The sequence below is a fragment of the Caloenas nicobarica genome, chromosome 2 (assembly GCF_036013445.1).
Source record: "Caloenas nicobarica isolate bCalNic1 chromosome 2, bCalNic1.hap1, whole genome shotgun sequence".
In the NCBI taxonomy this organism is placed as follows: domain Eukaryota; kingdom Metazoa; phylum Chordata; class Aves; order Columbiformes; family Columbidae; genus Caloenas; species Caloenas nicobarica.
In genome coordinates, this window is record NC_088246.1 from 156,377,719 (window position 1) to 156,405,296 (window position 27,578).

The 27,578-nt window shown below is 41.1% G+C and overlaps 1 protein-coding gene across 1 annotated transcript in view; it reads right to left on the minus strand.

Annotated features, from left to right (window-relative positions):
• Positions 1-27,578, minus strand: part of KCNQ3 (potassium voltage-gated channel subfamily Q member 3) — a 205,812-nt gene that overhangs the window by 33,710 nt on the left and 144,524 nt on the right. The window lies entirely within an intron of this gene.

Sequence of the window (27,578 nt, forward strand, 5' to 3'; positions counted from 1 at the left end):
AGGGTTTGAAAGAGAAACAACAGAGTAAAGTTCCGCTTTCCAGGGAAGGCAGTGGGTGATAAATCACTGGCCCTGTGCTAACATCTGCCTGTGAGGTTCCAGAACACAGAGATTTGACAGAAAATTTAACTCCTGCTGTTGGTAAATCCAATTCAGTCCAATATAAAGTCATGTTGGTCTGCTGTGAAAAACTATTCCTAGGTTCAATCTATTCAACATCTTTTACACATAAAGAGGTAAGGAAAATCAAGGGAGTCTCATAAGTGATTATTGTGAAGCAGAGTGAGGAAAGCTCATGTTCTGGTACTTCCTGTACCCAGATCATGGGCATTTTAATGTGTTCCCAAACCCTGATTCACAGGAACAGAGGGGCAGGTGGCCATGGAAATATTTCAGAGCTTAGTGAATAAACTGGAATGTCTCTCTAGAAAAGCTCTGGATCCCTTGCTTTCATCGCTGGGGTACATCAAAGAAATTATAGGCACTGGGTACTGAAATCATCCAGGGAAAAAAGCTTGTTGAGAAACAAACTGTGTTTAGTGTGTACTATGTGATTTGAATTTCAATCTGACACCTAAAGTGTGATTTTATTTCTTGCTGAATAAAACTCCAGCATGTTTCACTGGGTGAAATGAGCAGAGTCCATAGCCTGCAGTGTGGAGGCAGAGAGCAAGGGCCATGGGGCAAGGGATTCAGCTCAGAGACATGTGTCCTCTAACCTGTCTTGGGGTTTTGTTTCCTTCATGTCCGGGAAAACTTAGAGCTAAGGGAGGGTGTTCTGAGAATTTTAAATATTTTTACAGCTGGAATAAGAGAGAGGTGAGCTCCAGATAGCTCCTGCCACCTTTTGGAGGGAATTTCCTCCTAACAGCACCAACTGGCACCCTCCATGCAAGGAACAGGCAACAGTGAAATGCTTCCCAGGAAACCCCAAAGGATAAATTTGCTGTGACTTTCCTAACATTAGCTGTTGAGACCGAAGTTTCCTATGCCAGGAAAATTTCAGATCGGCCATTTCAAGTGAGGTTAGAATAGAAGCAAATGTGTTTATAGAATCATAGAATCATTTCAGTTGGAAGACACCCTCAAGAACATTGAGTCCAGCCATAAACTAACCTAACTCTAGCACTAAAACATCTCCCTAAGAACCTCGTCTAAACACCTTTAAAACACCTCCAGGGATGGTGACTCCACTACTGCCCTGGGCAGCCTGTTCCAATGCTTGATAACCACTTCAGTGAATAAGTTTTTTCAATATCCAATCTGAACCTTCCCTAGTACAACTTGAGTCCATTTCCTCTTGTTCTATCACATGCTACTTGGGAGAAGAGACCAACACTCTCCATGCTACATGTTTGCTTATGCTAAACAATTCTGGATTTCTTTGATGAGTTTCCCCTTCACCCACTCACGAGTCAAGGGTTATGTGACTGGTAGGAAACAGCCTTTGGGTCCAGAATATGGCTTTTGCAATCTCTGTATAGCCACACTCCTGTTGTTCAAGACATTCAACAGTTAAATTATTAATTCTGTGATGTTCCTGCCACATCTTCAAGCTTGCTTCGTCACGCCATTCCTTGCTGTCCCCACCATGCAATTATGGAGCCAGTGGCTCATTGGCTTCCCAAGAACCCCAGTCCAGGAGCCCTGCACCTCCATGAGCAAATGGCTGAGAACTCAACTGAGAAAACATTATTCCTTCGATTAGCTGTAAATCACCAATGATCTCCCACATCCCAGCCACTACAGAGGCACCATCACTAGTTCTCCATTTAAAGCCTTGAGCTACTGCTACTTGATGCTTTCCATTACAGCCATTTCTTTATACCATGTGAAAACTCAGTCACTCATTAGCTCACAGGTATCGTTTAAATGATTTAAGGAAAAGCGAAACACACTGAAAACAGTTCAAGGGAATTACATCATCAGCTACTTAAACCAAAGGAGCGAATTGACAATATCATTCAACAGAACAGCACTGTCAATTAAAGATGATGTGCCGATTTTTGCCCAAGAGGAAGACAGAAGATATGTCAGCAGTGAAATCGTAATCTTTTGCCTAAAAATGCCTGCGGTTTTACCACTAGAGGGTATTGGTGCTCCATAGAGCAAGGGAATACCGATCTCCCTCCTGTTTCCCTTCCCCATGAAACAAACTAACACAGGTGATCTCATCTATGTATTTGATATGCAGGAAAAGGAGACTCACAGTGTTGAAAAGGCTTTTCCTTGGTCACTAAAATAACCCAAATTTTGGCATTAATGGATAAGGGGTGTTGCTAGCTGGAGTGTTCTGTGTGTCACAGCCTACACTCCAAAGCGAGTGCTCACCCATGAAAACAACAGACAAAAAAAAAAAAAAAAAAGGAAAAAATAGGGTGAGAGGGTGAGACTGAAGATCACAAGTCACCAAGAATAATTTTGAGGGCAAATCCAAGCAGGGAACATGGTCTGAACCCCCAGGTGCAGGACCGGCACAAATGCAGCCCAGAAATGCCTCAGAGATACAACTCCTGAGCAGGAACCAGAGCCCCAAAATACACACAGCCCACAGAGCCAGGCCCCTGCTCCTTGCTGCAGAACTCCGGGGTGTGCAGAGATAAGAAGCCTGTGTTGGGACACATAACCACAATCTATCTTGGACAGGTCAGCTGTCTTCCTACCTCACTATTTCCGAAGGATAAACACCCACTACAAGTTAATCAAATCACATCTCAGCAATCTTCCCTTAGCATCTGAAATGACGATTGCATTCAAAGCACGTCATGAATTTTAATCTCCACTGATGCTACGCAACCCACTGATTTCCCTGCAACCTCTTCTGTTTCAGATCTCGGTGTTTACAAAACCTGGAAGTTTTCTTGTGTCCTCTTTCTATGGAAGACGCTATACAGGAGTTATGTTTTTTTCATCAAGCCCCTTTGCTTATCAAAGATGAAAAAAAGGTACATCTTCACCTTGCTGTTTATGGCCATGTTGTGGGTATATGTACCACCTATGCCCATATTGTGGTCTTGTAAACATAAAGACTCTTATTCGCTTGACAGTTGACGAGTCTATGTTGCCCTATGTTGCTGAATCTATATTGTCTAATTTCATCTTTTGGAGGCAGCAGTGTGGGTCTGGTGGTTGAGCCTGACTGTAAAATCTAACAGTCACAGGGAAAGAAACTGCTGAAATTACAGAGGAAAAGCAAAGCGGAGATGAACACTGACCTGGGGATTCAAGGGACAGGGAGAAAGGGAAAAAGTCAGAAATTTACTCACAGTTGTAATGATATTATCCATGGGACATAGAGCACCAGGTGTTAGAAGAAAATAATAGGGTAAAAGTCAAGGTTTAGTAATGAAAATTGAGTTCTCTTAAGCCTGAGCTTCCGACTGAACAGTGTTTCAGTCGGTGGCAGTCCAGACTTCAAGACTGTAAATCAGATATGACAACTGAGGATCTCAATATAGTTCTTCAGTTTTTAGAATCATCCTTTCTATCATCTTCCATGTTTTTTCACAACCCATGACATTGTACCAATTTGTAGTATTATGCCTAAAATCCTGATGATTTTATCCATAAGTTCCAGACAAACAAATGGCTGTGCTCTTTTGTCACTGTCAAACTAACATGCAATTCTAGTAAATAAATGTTCGTGTTATTGGAAATCAAGTATTTAACACTCATATTTTCTAATCATGCTATTTTGGTGCATTCCAAAAAAACCACATATTTTTTCCAGGAAAAAGAAAAAAGTATCTATGACTATGCAAGATCATGAATGCAATGTTTCTTAGATGAACACAGACTGTTTTGTTTGATGAATTTTGATTTCTTTTCATTTTTCACATTCTTTGAATTTTTCTTCTATATCTGCTTTCATTTAAAGCCAATATAATGCAGATCTAGCTGAGAATTTTTATATTTCTTCCATATATAGATGTTCATCATGGATCCTGATCACTATCTCTTGCTTCATAATTGTAGTAGATCACAGAGTAATTTTCCTATATCCTATTCCAAAATATAGCAGTCCTTTTGAAGCTGTTATTAGGAATAGATACGTTATAGACAGGCCAAATAATATTTGCATCTGGCATCATTTTGGCAAATTTTTGTCCTGTGTGACCAAATTTTAAGTCTTGAATTAGGTTTACAGTTAATAGAGATGAACATGTGCTTCAAATGTACAATTCATCTTGTTTTAAGGTAAACGGATGAAGTTGATCACAAGCACCAACAGAAACAAATTCTTCTCTCAGACTGTAAGGAAACACTCTAGTGAGCAGCTCCTCTGGAGAAGTTTACTCTGTAAATTAGATGAACACCACCCATTATGCTCAGCCCTGTTTTGCATACATTACAAACACCACCTTTTAATAGGATTTATATATTTTTACTACTGAAAGGATTAGCCTACCAGCCATACCAGCCCATTTCTTACCTGATCGGGTTTCTCTGAAATCCCTTGCTGTAAATGTAGTTATCACATCCATGTGTGGTCAAGGATCCTGCTTTCAAAATAATTATCCAGGCTCTGGGCAGGGAAGTGTCTTGAACAATTACTAGTAAGAATTCCCCTCCAGTGTCACAGTACATAGAATTCTGTTTGTTCTCAGTTCTTGAATACCATTTCTTGCAAGCCACTGGAATTTCTTCTCTTTCCAAATGCTCATATGAACCTGAGATTTTTCTGCTTTGCTCCATTTGGTCCTTTTTTGTTTTCTCTTAAAACTTGTGTTCTGATTTCATTCTGTTCTTCCACTTGGTAAATGCTAATGGAATTCTCCAAGATTAGGAAAACCTGGCAGTGTTTTGCTGAATTTTTAGTTTATGGTTCCCAATGCAATATGCTCCTAAAACCATGGTTTCTACACACTTTCCTTATTTTCTTCAACTACTGGCCTTTACGCGTAAGGATTAAAAATGCATCTTTTCTCACAGTTCTTTCAGTTGCTGTATATTCCTACCCACCATCTTTTACTCTGCATCCAAACTTCATTTTTCACAGAACATCTGCAGTATCTTGCGCTGGTTGTTTCATGGTTGCTAATGAGAGGCTGGAGTTGGGATTTTTAACACTAAAAAAAGACATTACCAAATATTTGAGAACAGCTCTTCAGAGAGAGAGGAATGCGTGCCTGACTTGCACAGACTTGGGAATATTTACTGTTTAATATTTAGATTCTTATCTCTCTCCTATTCCAAGAAATAGGCTAGCTACTCTTGTGAAGATCAGTACCAAGACAAAGGTGATGAGAAAGATCTGAAAACTTTGTGAGGCTACAAATACGCACCCTGCAGAGGGGTGTGGGAAAGTGCACTGAGAAACTCAGCAGAGGTCCTGGAGGAGAAAGGGAAAAAGCAGCAAGTGTTTCAGGTAGGGATGTTCAAAGGTCCCTCCTGTGCATCCACAGATTCCACAGAGCTCATGAGCACATCCACAGCTCCATGCAGGAGTCCCTGGCCTAATGTCATCATACAGCAAGGACAGGATAGAAATGCTTCACTTGGCAAGATGAATTGCACTCTTGCACTGGCAGAGATAGACCAAGATGCTCTAGAGGGTGCTGGAGGATACCCTAGGAAGGAGAAATCTCCAAAAGATCCTTAGTCTCACTGGCATACCAGCTGATCTGGCAGGCCAGAATGACACTAGTCCATTGGTAGCAGAAGTAAGAATCCTTGTCCCTCTAACAGCTGGAGGCTGAACCAGAAAAGCATAAATGGTCACTCATGCCAAACCTGGTTTTTATGACCTTGTCTTCTGCATTGGCAGGAATTCCCCCGAACTGGCTTCACTACTGCTTCCATAAGCTTGGAAAGCTTTTAAAATGCAAGATCTGAGAGTGGAAAACTGTGCTTCACAGCAGGTAATGAAAGGTGCAAAAGAATAGCTTTTAAATCAGGTGGTTCCTCTCTCCTGTCCTCCACCTACAAGCCAAAAGCCTGGTTAAGGTCTCCTCCTCTTGTTGCTTTTTTGTCAGGTCTACTCCTCAAAACTTGCTTCAGTGCCCTGTGTACCATTGTTGCCAGCTTCCTTAGGGCATCTGGCATGCTGGTACAAAATATTTTGGGTCAGCAATATCAGACAGAATGAGCACCATCATCCTGGATTTTCTGCTCTATAGAACATTTTGGAAGACAGGCCTGACACATTTCCCAGGCTTGCTGGCATGAGATTGCAAAATAGAAAGCCCAGAGCACCACATTTTCTTGCCTGATTTTTCTCAGTTTGGGATACGGGAGTCACCCACCAAGATCCTGTTTCCATCTTCTGAGACAATTTTTAGAGATATTCTGAAAGGTCTCTCATACATATGTTACAAGAAGAGACCCAGACATGTTTTAACAGGGGTGTTTGCGGGACAAACTGCAGAAGCGAAGGGGAGTCAATGACAGCATTAACTACCAAGCAGTTCGGTGTCTTCTGTCCTGTGGCTTGAATAAGGATGAAAAAACTTCTGACTGTTGCAACTAAATATTCTGAGTTGCTCTGTTAATGGTTTTAAATTCTATTTTTACATTAAGTGAATGACATTGGACCAAACTATTGCTTGGGGCTTTTATCTGCCATGACTACTATGCCTGTCCATGGCCTTATCTCTGGCTAGCAGCATTCTGCTAATTGAGTTGAGACTCACAGACTATGAAACATGGTGGACCTTGTAGCACGGCAAAGCAGGAACAGCACAGACCCCAACTGCATTACCCAACGGCAAATAAAATAAGTTTCGGAAATGCTTCTAAGAGGACTTTATCCAAAGGATGTAAACAAATCTTTGTGAAGCCATTTGCAGATAAACTTTAAGATTCATACATTCGTTTCTGCTAAATTTTGTGAAAGAAAAGTGTAGGACATTTGAAAGTCAGCCTGTAATTCAACGGTCAAGTGCCTAGCCTTCAACAAACCCTGTAAAGAAGTAAAGTGAATTTAGAGTATATAAAGAGTCTAAGGTAAGAGCATTAATCATCCACATCAACACTTAAACATCCTGAGTAGGAATTTGCAGGATGCTTTCTAAGCATCACAGACACTGTTGTGTTCGTGAGAGATGTGACAGATGAAAGATCGAAATGTCCACTTTTAAAACATGACAAAATCTCAGGAATACCCAAGAATTAGGATCTCTCACACAGACATGAACTGATCTCCCCAGACATTCTTCCACTTTCTTTAGAAAAGAGGAGAGGAATGTGTTATGTCCTTCAAGCGAATTTTTCGGGCGCTCCAAAGAATGCAAATGGATGAAACTTCTGAATCCACCATCATGTCTTTTGCCTTGACACAACACACTGTTGGGCTGTTTTCTACCATCCCTCTTGAAATCAATGAAGGTCAAAAGATTGTAGGGGTAGGAAAACAAAACAAAACAAAACAATAACAAAACCCAGTCAAACAGCCTACCCACTCTTTGTTCCACCTGACCAAATCTCCTTTCCTCACAGGCTCTCACATCAAATATATTAGGTCCTCCGAAAGCAATATATCTGAAAGTGAATGTCTGGTATCAGGAAGACAGCATTGTACAGAAATAGCCACTGTAGTCTCTAACACGGGGTTTCTAGGTATGGAAGTGATAACATTAATCTGGTGACTGGCCAGATTCTTACAGGGAACTGAAAAGTGAATCTTTACCCTTTACCTAAGACTTTGACCCATTGGGGAATTTTGTTAGAGATTTTGTTTGTTTATCTGTTTTTGTTGTTTCTTTTGTGTTTGTTTTGTTTGTTTGTGTTGTGTTTTGTTGTTGTTTTGTTTTTCATATTTTTAACCCTACATTACAAAATAACATAGTTTTAGAAGCAATACCAATACTCCCAACCTAACTTAGCACTTTCAGACAGGTGAGATTGCCAAGTGAAAAAGCAATGTCCAATTTGGACTCTATCTTCTTTGCCTGTGCCATCTCAAACTTCATCACATGCTCACCTTTATGTGTGAACATGAGAACTTCTTGCAATGATCTCAGTTTTCATGTGGAGAGGGACATTCAGAAGAAAAGTTGCATGGTGCCGTACTCAAAGAACTTTCTTCCATGGTCAAAGATTTGCAATAGTGTAAGGAAAAGATGGATGGCTGCACACAACCTGCACCCCACAAGAACACTGGCAGTGCACTCCAGGTCGAAGTAATAGTTTAGTGCATTTTCCATTATGGGCAATGGAGGTCTGATAATGCAGCTCCTGTGAAACCAGATATATGGCTCAATTCTGGCAGATTGAGTGGGATCTCTGGATTACAGAAGACAAATATTAACACTTTAAAAGACTCTTCCTGGATTTTCTGGCATTAACTCTGCAGAGACCTTTACCATTTTGCACCTGAGATGGTCACAATTTTGTCTGTGATACAAGGAACTTGACTCAGGATTTTCCCAGCTAAAAGTGTGAAATATTACAGCTAGAATGGGAGAGAGATCTTTTCCACATAGTGTGAAGAGTGCAGAGTCATCACTGCATCTTATTCTGTGTGACAACACTGCACATCAGTTTTCCTTAAAATGGTCTGTAGCCTGTGACCCATTCATAAATCCAGTGGTGCTGCAAATCCAGTGCACAACAATCAGCCAGGAAAGGATTTTCCACCGTGCAGAATGCAAAACACTTTATTCACAGGGAGAGAAGAAGAAGAGAAAGGATCTGTGCTAAAAGATGCAAGGGCTAAACTCATGTTACAGCAGCTGTGGATCAAATGAACAGTGGTGGTGTGGAGGAATGCTTTTCCTGGGGATACACAAATTAACACAGCCAAATACTATGTTAATAGACAGACTAAACCTCCCTACAGTTTAAACCAGATTTTGAGTCCAGTTTGACTTGATGCTGTCCCTATAAACCTTTTCTTACATCAGAATCTTAATTTTTCCTTCATGCCCCACGGATAAGCAGGCTGTAGTTTGACATTGAGGATCAATCAGGCAAAAAGGCTACAAAGCTGTGGCCCATTGCCAGTACCCCATAAAATGGCATTAGCTGGAGGCTAAGGGGAAGGCCACTGAGTGCTGAATGAAGAATATTCTAGAATAAAAAATCATGGAATCATTTTGGTTGGAAGAGACCCTCAGGATCATCGAGTCCAACCATAAACTAACTCTAGCACTAAACCATGTCCCTAAGAACCTCATCTATACATCTTTAAACACCTCCAGGGATGGCGACTCCACCATCTCCCCAGGCAGCCTGTTCCAATGCCTGACAACCCTTTCTGGGAAGAATTTTTTCCTAATATCCAATCTAAACCATCCCTGGCGCAACTTGAGTCCATTTCCTCTTGTCCTATCTCTTGCTACTTGGAAGAAGAGACCAACACCCTCCATGCTACAATCTCCTTTCAGGTAGAGAGCAATAAGATCTCCCCTCAGCCTCCTTTCCTCAAGGCTAAACAGCCCCAGTTCCCTCATGTCTTTCTACAATAAAAATGGGGATCTCTCAGGGGTTTTACATTGTCTCGGATATCACCCAAAAATAGCCATTTTAAAAAATATCAATGTAGGGGTCTTATATCAGTCAGAATCCCACCTAAGGAATAGGTTTTTATCAGATAATGATGGACATCCTGGTGCAACTTCACTCTCTAGCTGCTTCTCCACAGGGGCACAGATGTCCCAGAGGTTCTGTTACATATTTGCCAGCCCTATATGGGTATGGGAGATCCTCCATAGTGTCTCATGGTGCACTAGGAGCACACGATTCAATCCTCAGTTCTTTACCTTTTTGGAGGAGCTGGTTCCATTATACCAGCTGAGAGTATTATCACTGACAGAGTCCGAGCACTGAACACAGTGTCACATGGATGAAAATGCCTTTTGAATGTCAACCTGAGCAGCATGGTCTCCTAATCACACCTTCCCCAGCTGGCCAGATGCTCACTGCTGTGCCTTCTCTCACAGTGCAGAAATGAAACCACTTCCTTAACTCAGGGGCACACCAGTCAAACCACTGCACAGGCCTTCTGCCCTTTAACACCTACATTTCAAAATAAAGGGTGTTTCAAAAAGATGGACCCAATTTCAAATTGTGTGTGATCTGAGGGCTTCTTTTCTCTCATAGTTCTATATGAACCTTTGGAAGATTTTTTTTAACAATTTGTTGAGAAGAGAGAAGAGGGGCAGAGAGAAAATTTCAGCCCTAAAATGTCAAACAAGATATGTGGTCTGGATAGAAATGTGAGGGGGATGACCAATTGCTTAGAGACAAATCCGTTTATAAGAGTGGTTTTTCAATATCTCATCTTCAAATTAATGAGAGCATGTCAATAACTTTAAAGTGGTTAAGCGAAGGTGTTTACAGAGGCTGTGTCATGCGGAATTTCTATAGGATAGGATAGGATAGGATAGGATAGGATAGAATAGAATAGAATAGAATAGAATAGAATAGAATAGAATAGACCGGTACTATTCAATATATTCAATATATTCATCAATGACTTGGATGAGGGAATAGAGTGCACTGTCAGCAGGTTTGCTGATGAGACAAAACTGGGAGGAGTGGCTGACACGCCAGAGGGCTGTGCTGCCATCCAGCAAGACCTGGACAGGCTGGAGAGTTGGGCGGGGAAAAATTTAATGAAATATAACAAGGGAAAGTGTAGAGTCTTACATCTGGGCAAGAACAACCCCAGGTTCCAGTATAAGTTGGGGAATGACCTGTTGGAGAGCAGTGTAGGGGAAAGGGACCTGGGGGTCCTGGTGGACAGCAGGATGACCATGAGCCAGCACTGGGCCCTTGTGGCCAAGAAGGCCAATGGCATCCTGGGCTGTATTAGAAGGGGGGTGGTTAGCAGGTTGAGAGAGGTTCTCCTTCCCCTCTACTCTGCCCTGGTGAGACCACATCTGGAATATTGTGTCCAGTTCTGGGCCCCTCAGTTCAAGAAGGACAGGGAACTGCTGGAGAGAGTCCAGCGCAGGGCAACAAAGATGATGAAGGGAGTGGAGCAACTCCCGTATGAGGAAAGGCTGAGGGAGCTGGGTCTCTTTAGCCTGGAGAAGAGGAGACTGAGGGGTGACCTCATCAATGTTTATAAATATGTAAAGGGTGAGTGTCACGAGGATGGAGCCAGGCTCTTCTTGGTGACAACCAATGATAGGACAAGGGGCAATGGGTATGAACTGGAACACAGGAGGTTCCACTTAAATATGAGAAGAAATTTCTTCTCAGTGAGGGTGACAGAACACTGGAGCAGGCTGCCCAGGGAGGTTGTGGAGTCTCCTTCTCTGGAGACATTCAAAACCCGCCTGGACACCTTCCTGTGTAACCTCATCTGGGTGTTCCTGCTCCAGCGGGGGGATTGGACTGGATGATTCTTTGAGGTCCCTTCCAATTCCTAACATTCTGTGATTCTGTGATTCTGTGAATAGGATTTGCACCTCGACAGGAAAGAGCATTGAAGGATCTGCAACTCACAGTGGACTCCAAAGCTGTGGTGCTAACACAGGAGCTAAGGCCAACACAGGAACAGACAAAGCACATAGTACAGATAAATTCTGTGGGCTTCTTTGTCACCTCCAGTTCTCATTCATTAGTAAATCATGAGTTGTGTTAGCATAGCAAGTGAATCACATCCTTCTTGAAGGTGAACTTTGGATAAGCTCTTTAGAGGTCATTGTGTCCTCAGAACTCTGATTTACACAAATAAACAACAGCACATGGTATTTGTACCTATGTAAATTTGACACTGTTTTAAAGTATTTCTGCTGCTTTGCATTACCAAAAGCAATTAATCAGCATTCAAAATTCAGAATGATCATCTGTAAGCATGTGATATGTCATTTGAAGTCTGAAGTTGAAGTTTTTGTAGGAAGTTATCAGCCTTTGCCAGGCCTGCCCAATGTAATCACTGAAGTGTTTCACGAGCATCTGCAACAATGCTTCTTAACACAATGTATGATGGTCTTTTTGCTCAAATGACTGGTTAATATCTCAGGTTACATTATCCCTGTTTAACCTGACAGTTTCGAACAAAGACAGTGCTATCAAACCTTCAAGAAAAAAAGGTAATGCGGAAGTGAATATTTTTAGTTGTTTTTCTTTGAAGAAAGAGCTCTTTTCAGTTGAGTAATTTTAAACAGCACAAAATTCATCATACGTAAGTACATTTAGAAAAATAAAACCCGATTTGCAGTAATGAGAAGTTCTGCATGCAGAATACAATCTAGCAAAGCATTTAAGTCTGTACTAAGCAGGATACAAACTCTCACGTTTGTATCCTCAAATAATATAAATCTTTGGTTCTCTCCTAAATGGAGCAACTGTTTTTTACTGAAGGAAGGTCTTTTTTTTTGACATAACTTTCCTATTTTCATTCAACATCCATGGGAACAGGAATTCATGTTTCTAATTTGAGCTTCGCCACCTTCTTCTGTTGTGGCATCAATGCAGAAAGGGGCTGGAATCTCAGTGTTGTCATGAACCTGTAGAAGTGGAGAGTTAAATCCATTTTCAAGTACAGCACGACAGATCTGATGAGCCAGCCAGCCAATAAAGCTCATCCAGTGAGCTGACCTGCCTTCCAAGCTTCAGGTATTTGGATGCCTGAATTGAATTTCTTAATCACGAATTGAATCTCATCTCATCTAGGTGAAGAAAAGCAGAAAGCCTGGATTAGAAAGCAACACCACTGATGCTGTGCTCACAGCTTGCAGTGTCTCTGCCAGTCCGAAATATTGGGATGATGGGGAAGCTTTGCATCAGACATGCAGAGATTTTCTGTTTCCCTGTAAAATTCAATGCTGAAGAGGGATGAGTGTCAGGTTTGGGCTTTTTTATTGACCTTCCAGACTACTGTGATGGTTGACACAGACAAGTAAAGTGTGTGGAAGGTCAAATTTTTCTCCCTCCACATCCCATCAGGACATCTCCAGGGATGGGGTGGCAAAATTACCACATGACTAGAGAAAACATTACTCAGTGAGCATGAGGCAGAAACCCTTTCCTGGGTGAAAGATGTACTGAATGAATCACACAATCTCTCCAGTATCTCAGTGCTCTGATTATGTATGGATATTAGCCTTGGTTATCTATAGCATTGCCTGTACGTTTGCATCTGGTATAGCATCATTTGAAGTTGTTCTCCACATTGATTAATTATTTAGGTCATAGGTTCTAACTGTTCCAATGATGTTACAATGACTTATGCGTAGTCTTGATCAAGATGCTCACAATCAATTGTATATTGATTTTTCCATTGATTACCAGCAGCAGTAGCCCTATGAAGGCTCAGAAGTCTGGTCTATACTCAAAGCAGTCCATACTTTTTTAAACAGGAAATTAAGAATTGGGACAATATTGCTCCTCCAACATCCCTCTCTTCTTAGTTTGTTTCTTAAAGGCTAATCCAAAGTGCCTTTAAATCAATGAGAACATTTTCATTGGCTTCAATGAGCACTGGAGCTCAGCCTTATCCTTTTGTCAGTTAAGACTTCTGCCTGCATTTTGATCGAATAAAAATCAGGCCAGATGCATGTGAAAAACAGGCTGGGACTTATTTCAGACATTGCCAGTGCAAGTGTCTGCATCTCAGTATGCCTAGCTTGCTTTAAAGCAGTGGAGAAAACTGGGGACCTTAAGACCACGATTCATCTACTCTATTTTAGGTATCAACTTTAGGAGGAACTATGTCTTAGAAGTGACTACTCCTCCAACTGGAAAAAAGAGCCCTAGGTGACTAGGTCAGATGAATCTCACTCACAATATCAGACAACAGGCCACGAATCAAACCTAACATTCCCTCACACCTTTACGAATGATAAAAAAGCAAAAAGGAATAAAGCTTTCCATTTGGCCCTAGGGCACAAATCTTTAAATACAATCTTTAACAATACAAAAAAAAGGATTGCATTTTCCTATTCTGTCTTACCAGTGTAACCACGTACGTTTGACACTCAAATATTTGCAGAACCAAATATTGAAAAAAACATGAGATGAAGCCAAAATTAATAAGGAGATGTTCTTAGAAACACTTCCCTCCCATCATTTTTACACTTGAGGGTGCATGTTTTATAGTGTTTTTCCAGAGCCAAGACAACCATTAAAGTAATAGTTTCTAAAGAACTAAAGCGTAGTTTCTCCTATTAAATTAATGTTATAGTTAGAGAAAACTTGAAGAAAACAAGCATTGCAATCCCACCTCACCTAGTAAGATTATCTATTAGTTTTCACGTTATTTGAATTCCGAGGGTGATGTGGTAAGTCTGATGATAAAGTTAATTACTCACGACAACAAAATTTGAAAGGTTTTCAAGTTGAACACTTCAAGTTAAATTACGAGCATTATTTCAGTCACTGTGACATTTTATAAATAAGTCCACATTTACAGTCAGCTTGCTTTAAGGTTATAAGATGTATCTCAAGGTGCCCACCTTGTGTGTGCTAAACAGCTGTAATGCGGCTGTGGATGTTGTTTATGTAACACAAATGATTCAACACGGCCATAATAGAAAGCATGTAATTAAGTTCTGCACACACCGGTATTGGAGTTATGGGATAGACTAAGAAATATTTTATGCTTTAGACTCTTGAGGGAACTCGTGCTCCTTCTTCCAGCATGGCTCACTGTGTTCTTCCTTCACAGAAGGACAGAAGGATACAAAAGCATGTGAAATCTTTCAAACCTAAATATTTCTGCCAGGAATTTTGTATCATTCTGTTTATATAAGACATGCCACACCGTGCACTAAAGCAGGAAGAGTTTTTCCCTTGGACCTGGACAGCAGAAGTTAATAGTGCAGCAATCATCTTGTACATTCAGTCGCATCTTTCTACCTTGCTTTATTTATTAAACTCCTAATGTCAGCTTTATTTTTTCTGTAATTTTTTAATAGGTGGATATTCTTTTTGCTGCAGGATACTGTCACATACACATTTTTTCTCAGTCCCTGAAAGTTGGTTGGATTTTTGTTTGGTTGGTTTTGCTTTTGCTGTTGTGTTTTGGTTTGGTTTTGTTTGTGGTTTTTTGTTTGGTTGGTTTTGTTGGTTTGTTTGTGGTTTTTGGTTTGGTTTGTGGGTTTGGTTTGGTTTCATATATTTATTTTTATTTTATATATCTCTGGCATTAATTGTTACTTCCCTGTTTTACAGATCAAGGAGTAAATTGCATGTGTCTGTTTATTCATCCTTTATTACACCATTAACCTTTCCATTATCAGCTCAAAAATAGGATTTGTATTGCAGACATCAGATCCAGTAATGGCTTCATAGGCTAATTTAGTAGCAATTCCTATCAGTCAGTCCCACAGACCCAAACTTCATGAGATACACGATAGAAGAAGAAACAAGAAGCAACAGCTAAAATCAGATTGAATTCAGGGGTTATTGGCTCCTCTCCATATGCTTTCACAGTACAACATGCTGGATAGATTAGGTTCATACTAACAATTGCTTCAGCTAATGTCCCTAATTGATAAGGCGTCAGTGCATCAGGTCAAACATCTTTTGCATGCATGAGTTTCCTTTATTCCCCATTTCCAGCTAGGAACAAATGAAGTATAGATATATTATATAGGATTTGCACATATAAATTCCAGAGCAGACTTTGTTTCACAAATGTATAGCCTAAAACCTTTTGGGAGTGACCAGCTCCTATATTCTAATGACCTTTTAGAATCAACATGCATCAGCACGGTGTCTGTCCTTCCGCCTGCTGTGTTGGGTTTGTGTGGCAAGGTTTTGGTAGCAGGGTGCCTACAGGGATGGCTTCTGTGAGAAGATGCCAGAAGCTTCCCCCATGTCTGATAGACCCAACGCCAGCCAGCTCCAAGATGGACCTACCACTGGCCAAAGCTGAGCCCATTAGGGATGATGGTAGCACTTCTAGGATAACATTTTTATGAAGGGGAAAAACTGTTGCACAACTGCAGTTGAAAGAGAGGAGTGAGAATATGTGAGAGAAACAGCCCTGCAGATACCAAGGTCAGGGATGAAGGAGGGAGAGGAGGTGTTCTGGAGACCAGATAGTCAGAGGTGATTAATATTAATATTAACTCCAGAAAGACACAAAATGGACCCGCTCCAACAGGTCCATGCCGTTCTTGTACTGAGGGCCCCAGAGCTGGACACAGGACTCCAGGTGGGGTCTCACCAGAGCGGAGTAGAGGGGCAGAATCACCTCCCTCGACCTGGTGGTCACGCTCCTTTTGATGCCACCAAGGATATTGTTGGTTTTCTGGGCTGCGAGCACAGCTTGCTGGCCCTTGTCCAGTTTTTTATCTACCTTAATTCTACCCTGCCCTCAGGCCTACAAGACATGTTTCTGTATGCACAGCCTTACAACCTTAACCTGAAACTGGAGATACAGATCTGGTCAAATTGCAAGCCAAGCAATTACTGCTACTTGTTAGTATCTCTAACTTAATTCCAGGATGTTCGACTACAAAAATGATAGTATTACTCAAGCTAGGTAGGGTATTAAGGTAAATGCGGCTGGAGTAGAATTGGTTCATTTTCCATGCTAAAAACCAATTAATTAGTGCTATGAATTAATCTGACAGTACAAAATCCTGTGGTGTCACAGTTAATCTGCTTCCATTATTGTCATAGCCAGGTTAAAGCTGGCTCTGGTATTTCTACATCCCACTGAAAACTGTCCCATAATAATATTTTTTGTTTCTTAAATGCAGTACATATACAAAGGCCACCATTTAAGTAATGACAGCTTGAACAGAAGTGTCATAAAATTCAGAAAGTCTTCAATGCACAGGATGTGACACTTTGTGTATCTTACTTCCACAGACCGAGTTAAGCCAAGCACCAGATTTGGTATCAGGAAGGGATAGATCTTCACATCACTCTGGCACTGAGTATTGGCTTAGGCCTGGATATTTTATTTTCTTTTCCTCAGAGCATAAGCCATTGCCCATTTGTTTGCCTTATCTGGGAGTTATTTTGCTATAGCAGTAAATGATTACAGTCTGACTTCTCCTCATGTACATTACAGTTGAGACACTTGGTCTTTAGGTATTTTTTTAAATGCTTCAGGCTCATCATAGAGATGACTTTGTCATTATTCTGGTGAATGCAGGGCAGAAGTAGATAGTGTCTGATATTACCCAAAGAAAACACCCAATTTTACGTGGTTGCATGTGACTGAAGCTGTTGGTCCTTGAAGTCTTTTCTAAATAAAAAGAGTACCCCATCTTTATAGTCAAGAGCCTGATAACTCTAGCAAAGAGGTGCAGGAGGGGTTGTAACTCCAGTACATGAAGCAGATAGGACACAGAAATGAAGCCAGAAAAATGCACATCTGTCTCCTTACTCCATCATTCTACACTTCCTACACTTTCACTGACCCAGTTCTTCTCCCTGGTTCCCAGAACAGTGACTAGAAGCTGATATGGGAGCACAGTGTCAAATGAAAAGTACTAAATAAAGGAAGCAGAAATCAGTAGCTTCATTTTCCCCAAGTCAGGATTAAAATATCTTTTGATGAATAGGGAGAACATTTTTTTATGTGAACTAAAAATATTGCAGGAAATTAAATAGAGCTGTGAAGATGTTAAATCTATAAAGTATATTCAATCATTATAACATCTTTTACAGCATTTTTACTTCTGATTTAAGCTCACAATCTCAAAGTAAACTTAACTTTGGAACCCTCACGACATCTCTGGAGTGTATGTCGGCTGCTACATTTATAGACAGTGTTATATGAGTGTTCTTCTCTATATGCAGCATGCCAGTGGGAAGTACTGCAGAATACATCTGCTTGGTATACCAGCATTCTGGAGTCAGGAAGGTTTAATTTAGCAGCTTTAACTGCAAGAATTGTTCACAGGGATTAGACATGAGCAACCACAAATTATTTATTTATTTATAACATTAATATCTAATTACTTATAGGCAGGTTTGTACATGGGAACGAGCATGTGCATATGTATCCGAATTTGTTTTCTGACAACTGAACATCATGCAGACATTGGTTTTCTATTTCTAGGAGAGCTGGGAAATCTGAACTAGCTTGATCGTCACCCATATCCTAAAGAGGATTTCCCAAAATGCTTGAAGAAATTTGACAAGTCAAATTATTCACTGCTTTTCTAAAGTGTTTCTAATCTTGAGCTAAAAAAAAAAAAAAGACAGAAAGAACATCTGTGCTTTGGGGAATGAAGCCTAGAAAGAAACATTTGGGAAAGTTAAGAAAGAGTATGAAAGGCAAGTAAGAGCTTGATCTTATGCTTACGGAAATTACTGGCAAAATTCTCGGTGACTTTAATAGTAAAAGATGAGAGCTCAAAGCATGAGCCCAAGAGAGGAAGACACAGGTCTGTGATGAAAGACAGCGGGCACAGAGAAATGGTGACAGTCAGACAGCAAAGCCCATCGCCAAACACTTTTGTGTCAAAAGCTCCATGCTTCAATGACCTACACACTTCTGACGTCTGGTAATTTCCCTCTTCGGGGAACATGGCCCCAAATATACTGTCACTATGCACTGAACTCAAGATATTCAAAGCTGCTGAATACTGCTGAATATTTTTCTTTGATGTTTTCTCTTTTTTCCTTTTTTTTTTTTTTTTTTTCCCAGTCTATCTGCTGTCAACTCAATAATTTTTACCCCATCTTGAGTATCTATGTCTCTGGTAAATGAGAGAAGCATTAAAGAGCAATTTAAAGAGAAAACTTACAACTGTAGAGAAAACTTTTACATTGTAATAAGTTGGAATACAGATGGCAAATTGAGGTGCCCTTTAGCTAATGCTGTATTTTCATGTGTTTTCCAACAGACAGATAGGTACAGAATAGGAGAAACCTGCTAAAGCAATGAAAGGCTTGGAAGCAGACAGGATTTAGCTAAGGTTTTATTAGGAGAAAGAATTAGTTTTGAATTTTACCGTGGCAGTTTTAAAGGCCCGGGGCTTTAATCCTGCAAAGACTTCACCATGCAATCTGTGCTTGGTATTACAACACCATAAATCATTCCCTGTTCACAACACAGTTCTTTTCTGATTGAGATTTTGGAAAGCTTTGAAAAAATAAAACGTATGAGTCACCTCCCATTGATCAGCTGAACTGTACTAGGCTGTAGAGCTTGTTAGGATGTAATGCTTTGGGGGAGTTAAATTTTAACAGACTGCTGGGGTTATTTTTGGTTTGTCATGTGCAAACTGACTGTAATCTCATTGGTACCCAGTGGGAAAGCAGAAAGGATGATGGCTGTGCTACAGCTGGTGGTGAAAGGTTATTCTTAATTTTGATCTGGCAAACAAGTTATCAGTGATCATGAATGACAAGATTCCTTCTCTCACTCAGCCTATGATGAGCAGACTTTCAAACATACTGTCTTAAGAAGGCATAATTTCAAAGCCATTCCAAACCTCAGATGCTTCCTTGCCCCTTGGTAGAAGAACATGAAATTGCATTACTCTCTTTCCTCCCTGCCATCATTAACTGTGTCTTTAAAAAAACCCCTGCAGTTGTCATTCTAAGACACAATGGACAGTTAAAGGCTAGGTAGGAGGTTTTACCTTAAACTGGAGAATGAAAATTTTTAGGAAAATGGGAGGTTTGTGGATATTTTTGGCTAAATCAAGCTCTAGATCAAATTGACTGGCAATAGAATGGAAGTCTTTACCATGACTTAAGAATGAACAAGGCCACTGGCTGCTGAAAAAAGCTATTTGTGACTGGAAAAGGCTTTATTTTAATTTAGAAAGAAATTATTCAATAAACAAAAAAAGTGGGGATCATTTCAGGGGTTTGTGAGGTGACACACCACCACAAAATAATGGAGTAAAGTTTTCCATCAATATCAGTGCTGATTTGAAACTGTTTTCAAAGCTAAACTAGTCTGAGGGAAAAATAAATAACAAATTAGTTCTGAAGCAAATTTACCCTCAAGGATATGTTGAAGAGAAACATGTAAGAGGATCATCCAATCTACTTATATAATGTGAGCAAATCTCTGAATAACAGCTGCAGCATGAAGAGGGCATTAATGTTAACTCCTCAGCATGGGGATCAATGTCTGATGATTATCACTCATTAAAAACACTTTGTTGTACATGAAAAATCCAGTTGCTAAGGGGGCCTGAAAACTCTTTCAAGCCAGAAAGTGGCAGGCACCTTTACACAGGCTCAGTGTTTTAGTGACTCTATAATCCTGTTAACTTTAATGCAAACATTTATGGTGAGAGGTGTCACCTAAGCTGAGTTACATCTCTACCATCTTGTATGTAATGATGGAAGAAAGGAAGAACAATACAGAGGAGTGAGGTATGGCCAGCAGACATGTCTACATTCATTCAGAGTGAGCCACTAGTTTCTCCATAGCCTGGTGTCAAAATGAAACAATTGCATTTATTCTACATGTCCATGTTCAAACCATTTTAAACCCCACCACTGATGAAGACTCTACCAAACCTCTGTATGGTGCATGTCCTACTGCTTTCCACAGCTTGACAAAAATCAGACAGAAGGTTACCTACCCTGCCCAATGTTATAAAGTTTGCCTGCTGATGACAAGGGAAAAACCTGAAGGAGGAACTGAAATTGTGGGCAAGTGTCGCCCACACAAAAATATGCCAGAAGCTCTACGGTTACACTTTCCTGTGTTATGAGGTATTGTGCACACAATTGAAGATAATTCAAAGAATCTGCTTGACTCTAATCTCATTTCTTAAAATGATGGCTTCTTGCTTTCTTGTATCAGTCTCATGTCTGTCTGTAAGCATTCTCAAAGCATCAGGTCTCAGTAATTTATTTTTGCAGACAGGAAGCTGAGATGTAACTTTGCATGCAGCCGCTCAGTGCAGCCTCACAGTGCTCCTGTGATTCCCATAATCTTGAAACAGTCCACAGAGGAAGGACCCAAAACAGCAGAGGGGAGCAATGTTTGCACTTCTGTTAAGGTGAACGTTTCTACCAGGAGGTATCTATTGGAACTGCGTTAAAAATAACCCAAGCAATTCATTCTGATATCTTTATAATTCTCCTAAGTGATGCCAGACCATAAGTAATGCTGCTTTCCCTGAGTTACACAGTTAACTCCAGCGTGCAGCACAAATCTAGAGTCCAGCTGAAAGATAAGACTTCAGGAAATACAAATTTACACAGACTGCAGGTCTAGTATCTCCTGGAAACTTCAAGAAGCCAGTCTGCTAACAAAACTTTAATTAAGTGAGGTGTAATAGCTTGTTGAGACAGCCCTGAAGTGTGAGGCTGATATTCAAAATTAATTAAAAAAAGAAAAAAAGAAGTGTGTTCAGTGTTATTAACACACAATGTCTTGGTAATTTCCTTTGCAGGACATATTCTTTAATCTGGAGCCACTCTACAGTCTTGGAATATGAATTACCTTGTGCTAATCCTATCAATACCAAACACACACAGGTGTGTTTACAGAGTAACTGGTCTCTTTATACAATCTAAATTGAAACCGACCATTGCTTCCCAGTGCTTATCACCTCAGTGTCCTATTTCAGCCAAACGTGACAGCCAAAAGCAGGAATTGTGTAGGAAATGAATGTTACCTGATGACAAACAACTCTGGTGGATTTTCTAGCAGTGCTGATAATAACTCATTAATCACAAATGAAATCTTGTAATAAAACAGCCAGTGTTTCACAGCGTAAGGGGGAGGTGTACATATGGGGATAGCGAGGACCCCTCTCCCTCCCTGCTCCTTTCCCAAATGCCACATGGCCCAAGGGGTGTCTGTCAGCACAGCCCATTTTGATGACCAGAACTGCTGCCAACACACATGCCCCACTTCCAGGAGTAGTTATCTTCCTGAGGAATGGGGTAAAACCCACCTCTGGTACATACAGCATCATGTCAAAGTAGGCAGAGAGCTCTGCTTGGGCAAACATTCATTTCCACAGTGCCGTGAGCTCTCAGGCTGTGGGTATGTAAAGGGGGATAGTAGCAAAAATCTCCCAGGTAGTGTCATCACAAGGGAAGATGAGTTACTCTTGGGTTATCCAGGACCACATCAAAGATAGCCAGCCATCCTTTTTTGAGTCTTACCACTCATTTTTTGTGCTATGAATACAGAGGTAAAACGACTTTGTCTAGCGCACAGTGGCTTCTGTGACCTTGGTGAAGGAATGAGAACAGTTTCTGTCTGTCTGAGAGCTGTGGTTTGCTTATCCTCCTCTTCTCCATGAGAGCCTGGGACCTTCTCGTGTTGGTCCCCAGGTTCCTGCAAGTCACAGTTCCTAGCCAAGTTTTTGACACAGCAAGGCAAGATAGACTCCACAAGGTGATAACCCACATTTTTAATCTCGTCCACCTGCACTGTTTTTCTCTTCCTTGGCAATTGCTCATCATTTACAGCATGTCTCTCCAGCAGTCTCCCAGCCTACATCTGTTGTCAGCTTCTCTAAATCCCTTTAGCCATGGCTTTGTCCAGAAACTGCGGAGCATAAAACATTACACCCCGTCACAACCACAACCCAGAAGTGATGACAGCTCCAGAGAGCATCTCAGCCTGTAAACATATTTAGGATTCACTTTATGTTATCTTTACACTGCAGACCAAGCAGCAATTTTAGTACATGACCAAACACACAGATTCAACACACCAAAGGAGAAAACATTCTCCTGGGGTATACACAAAAGGTAAAATAGTGGTTTTGACTCTAAGGCTTGCCAGTGCCAAAAGATTTTGAAATTTATCTTGTAACTGTCCACTGTTTTTTTCATCTTATTGCTTGCTCCTTTCCACCCTGAGGACACACTGTTCTTTACATTACAAAGAGATATAAAGTTTGTCCTAGAAAACAAAACAAGCATTTTTACCAGAGCAACAAAAAAGCCAAGATAGCTCTCATAGCAACTCCTTTCTCATCTTAGCAAAACTGCGCTTCCACCTTCAAAGCATCAAAATGAATCCTTCCTGGTCTGCTTTAAATATTTATCCTTTTGCCTTACAGCCTTCTGGCTCTGACAAATTAAACACTTAAAAGGACGAAGTCTACTCTCACCGACCAGTTCTCTTGGAATAATTGCCATTCTGCTCCTACTGGGAAAGATACACTGTCTGCAGTCTTGGGTGGGCTAAGATTCAGACTTTATAATGTGCAACTTCTCCCTCTTCAGGTTACTGGTTTTTATCGACTTTCAGTGCCTAGATGAACAGGCTGAATGTCTGTATATCTCATTTCAAGCTAAACCCAAGAATATATAGTGAAGGAAGATCTAATACATTAATAAATAATAGCCGTGCAGGAGAAGGTAGGAATTCAACACCTTTTGCAAGTGCTTGCAAGGTTAACAGAAGTGCCATCAGGCAGCCCTGTCTGTCAGGCTGGAGGACCAAGGGCACATTGTAGCTGTGAAGAAAGGCCTAGTGTCCCCTGGTGGTGGAAATTCATTCTTTGCTAATAAAATTTTATGGCTGAAACGGGCGATTTAAAGGCATTTTCAATGCCCTGTGTTTCTCTCAGGGAGGCACCACAAGTGTGTTAATGGTAAGACTGCAGGAGCCAAGTAAATGTCAAAGTGAAATCCGCCAAAGCTGTCGCTTGCAGTGATGGATGGATTCCAAGAGGTGATACAGCTGGACCTGACTTGGCTCCTTCAGACAGTGCACGGGGATATGTGACACTTGGCGAAACCAAGAGTTCCCAAACCAGACAACCCAAAATACATTTGCGACTGTGCTCAAAATCCATTCCTAAAACTGCCAAGGCCAAGGGTTTTAAACACAGAAATTAGTTTCCCAGTCTCACCTCTATTTTCTGTTTCAGCCGTCTCTTGCTCCCCAGCTCACCTCTTCGGAGCCGCGCCAGCGGCCAACACCTCTGCTCTGGTGTGGGGCACAAAGGCTGGGAGGACTCGCTGGGAAGACCCCAGGCTGCAGCAGGGGGATATTTCCTGCAGGAGCTGCAGCTGTGGCAGCCTTGGGTGGGAACTGAAGTACTTTTTGGTCCATGTTTCCCTCTCAGAGTTTGAGGCACCCATCGCTGGAGCATCCGGACACCCTCAGTGGACACAATATCCATTTATACATTCTAGATATTTTAATGTTTTCTTTATTACTTAGTCCAAATGCGGTTTGGTTTGGTTTGGTTTTGGGTTTTTTTTGTTAATATCTTTCTGGAGTTCACATTAATCATCTCTTCCTATCTGAGTGTCTAGAAGGTACCTGACTCTTGATAAAACAATTAGTATTGTTCACACTCTACTGGACACCGTCAGAAATGCTTTCGTGTTCTCTGCCTTAAAAAAAAAAAAAAGCATATATATTTCAAAGCTGTAGCTGTAACCCAATTACAACCCATGTCAGAGCAGAACAAAAACAAATGTGATTTTGGCTTCAAGCCTGCCAGCATTGTTCAGTGCCTCAGTGATTTTGTTTCCCCTAAGTCAGCAGTATTTAAATTTCTCTGTAAATTATTCCTGGTAGTTTATTCATATCTTAGCAGCTGGATTGTGCCCTACACTGTATAAGAGTAGGCTGAGCAACATGAAGCCACTGTGCCACAGAGATAATCTACTGATTTATGGCTGACTCAGGCAGAATTTATTTTGGGACAACACAGAGAGTGAAGACCCACTCCCAGTGCCCATTTGACAGCAGGAGGAAAGCAGCCACTGCCTGGTGTATATATGGCACGTGAACAAACTCCACCAACAATGAGAACAAAACCTGGTAGATTAAGGATATTTTTACATAGTCAAAATTCAGGCCAGCACACTAAGCAAGCCCTTAAGCCAAAGCAATCAAAGCATCATTGTATATGAGGTTACTGACTTTCAGCTGGGCATGGTAACTGGCCATGCGTACATTTGTAACCCTCTACAGCTGTGAAATAAAGCATGTTAACTTAGAGCAGAAACTTCTGAACCGTGGAACCATCAATGATTTCAGCCATGGCTCTGGCTTTGGTAATAGCTTTAGCTAGGCTGGTAATTATGGTAACGACCTTTATTGTGCTTTCTTTTAGGCAGTGACTTACTGTTAGTCTCCTGTGTAATGTCTCAGCAGATTCACTTATAATTGCTCATAATCTAGGGAAGCAGCTCAGTGACAAGCATTTTCTGCATGGATCAGTGGAGAGTATTTCAATCTTTTATCATAGTTTAAAAAAACTTCACTGTAGCAAATAAAGGAAGGCTATCAAGTGTCAGTGAAGGATCTTCTGTTCTTAGTTCTGCTACAGATGCATTTCTTCAGCCTTGGTTTACTCATCTGTGAAATGGAAACCCTATGATGCATTCACACTTAAGACCAATGAAATGTTTGCAATTTCAGCAATTTAAGATGAAATCAAGAAACATTGTTGCTATTTTTAATAATACAGAGTATCTCCAGAAAATCCTAACAACTCTTCCTATCTGGAAGTACCATGGCAACAGAGAAACTCCTCTAAAGAAGTTGCTGGAAATGCAGAAAAATAGTCCAGCAGTGCCTATTCCCCTTTCATACTGAACTCACGCACTGTTTAAAATCATTCTCTGCATTCACCAGCCCAGACAAAGCCTCTCTGCAGCACCTGTAGAAGCTCTCTGGGATGTTCCCAGAACCAGAGCATATGGGCTGAGATCGTGTGCTTCAGCTCTGGAGGACACCATGCATTGAGATAAGGGGCTGTGAGACTCAACACCAGCTGTAGTAAACATTGTTCAGGCAACTCCCCGGCTGCCTGTTCTTGTGTATATTCAGCAGCAGCAGCAGAATGATAACTCCTGGTACCACATTCCAGCTCCCTTTCTGACTCACTGTCTGACCCCTGACAAGTCAGTTCACCTCCTTTTGCCTGAGTGTTGAAAGGATGCACCACTTAGTCTCTCCTTCTGAGTATTGTAAAGCTTTGGCAATTTATACTTGTCAACTGCTTTGGGATCCTTAGACTAGAGGTGCTAAAGGATCACTATTCATATTTATGAGAAAGGAAAAGATATAACTTAATGCACACAAGTTGAATGCAGCCACGTGCCCTTTGCTGGGCAGAGTTTTACAGCCCTGGGCCATTGGACTTCTTTCTCTTCACTTTTGAGATGAGCATGATTGCAACTGCCTCCTTGAATGGTTACATGATTTAAAAAGGACTATATGGAGCACTAGTTGCATGTTTCACAAAAAGAAATAATGACCTGGATAACCATGGTACCTTAAAGGTTTTCCAAATTGATGCATGAAACATCTTGCAGAGGCACCTGGAGACCCTGAACCTTAAGCCCTCCACTGTCAGGTCATATATGTCCATACACATCTAGAAAGCTGATACATCCTGTCACATGATAATGTCCTAATAAGCTACCTGCAATTTGGCTACCATGGGTAGATGTCCATCTATGTGACGGAAGTTTTGTCCAGTCCATGACCCCCATGTAAGCATCCTCTGTCACATGATGAGAACTTACCAAATATGCCTTTGAAGTAACTAGCCTTGCTTCCAATACATACGGTTACTCCTCTCACTTGATAGCACATTTGCTTACACTTATGTGACAGGAGACATTGGTACCTGAGGTTGGCTGATGTTTTAGCTTCCAGTCATATTGTCTGCATGGCTCTTGAGAATGACAACATCACAGAGTGTCTTGCTAGGCTGATTTGTATGGCCTGCAGCTCACTCCTAGGACACAGATCTTTGAAAAATGTGACAGCAGGTGATGGTCAGATGGTCTGCCTCGATCTGTTTTGCAGGACATCCCTGCACTATATAATTCCTGAGCTTTTCTCTCATCCCTTACAGCAAGTCTTTCCTTCTTTCATCTAAAACACCACTAATCTAATTTTTATCGTGTTAACCAGAGTTCTGCTTTCAGAAGACTTTGTGCAGAATTCAGTCCTGCTTAATGACTGACTGCATGGTCTGGACTGAGTTACCCAGAGGGCTAACTGATGTACATTCTGATTCCAGCTTTATAGAGCAAATTTCTGCATGACTGCAAGAAAACCGCATCTCTGCAAGAGCCTGATTTGCTAACTGAAACCAACTGAAACAAAACAGGGATTTCTTTCAACAAATCAGCCAATAAAAAGATAGAGCGAGCTGTGAGTAAGAGTTGCTTGCCCAAGTCAGAGGGTAGAGTGATGTGCTCCTGTTGGGAGCACCATATGCCTTGGAGAATTGTCTCTCTGCCTTCCACCATGGGTTGCAACAGTACAGCTGTGAGGTACATGGCCTGTCTACAAAGACCAGGCTTTTGCCTCTGTAGCGCTTCTTTATGTCTAGCCAATCTTCCTTAAACAAAATAGGAACAAAGAAGATGGAAAACATCAAAACCAGGCCTTGCAACTAAGAAAAGAAAAATAAAACAAAACCAAACAAAATTGAATCCATTGGTCTGAGAGATGTTTCCAGGTGCTTTTTACAGTCTGGTCACATTCTCTAATTGCTCTGGTGATTTGTACTTAATCATGGCCATTCTCCTTTGCTGCCCATTCCCCTCCCCTGTCTGGCCCTGGAATGAAGTCATAGGCTAAATTTGTGATGATGACAGTCAATGACATAGCTAGAGGCAGTGTTTTGGTCTGCCTATAACCATGGCAGATCTGCCTTTTTACTGCAGGGTCAAACAGGAGAAACTGAGCAGAGGAAAACCTTTATTATTTTTAAGACAATTAACTCCTTTCCGTCATGCTAGATGATAAAACATGTGGAAACTACCCAAAATTAGAGGGGAACATAAGGGAGAGAGAC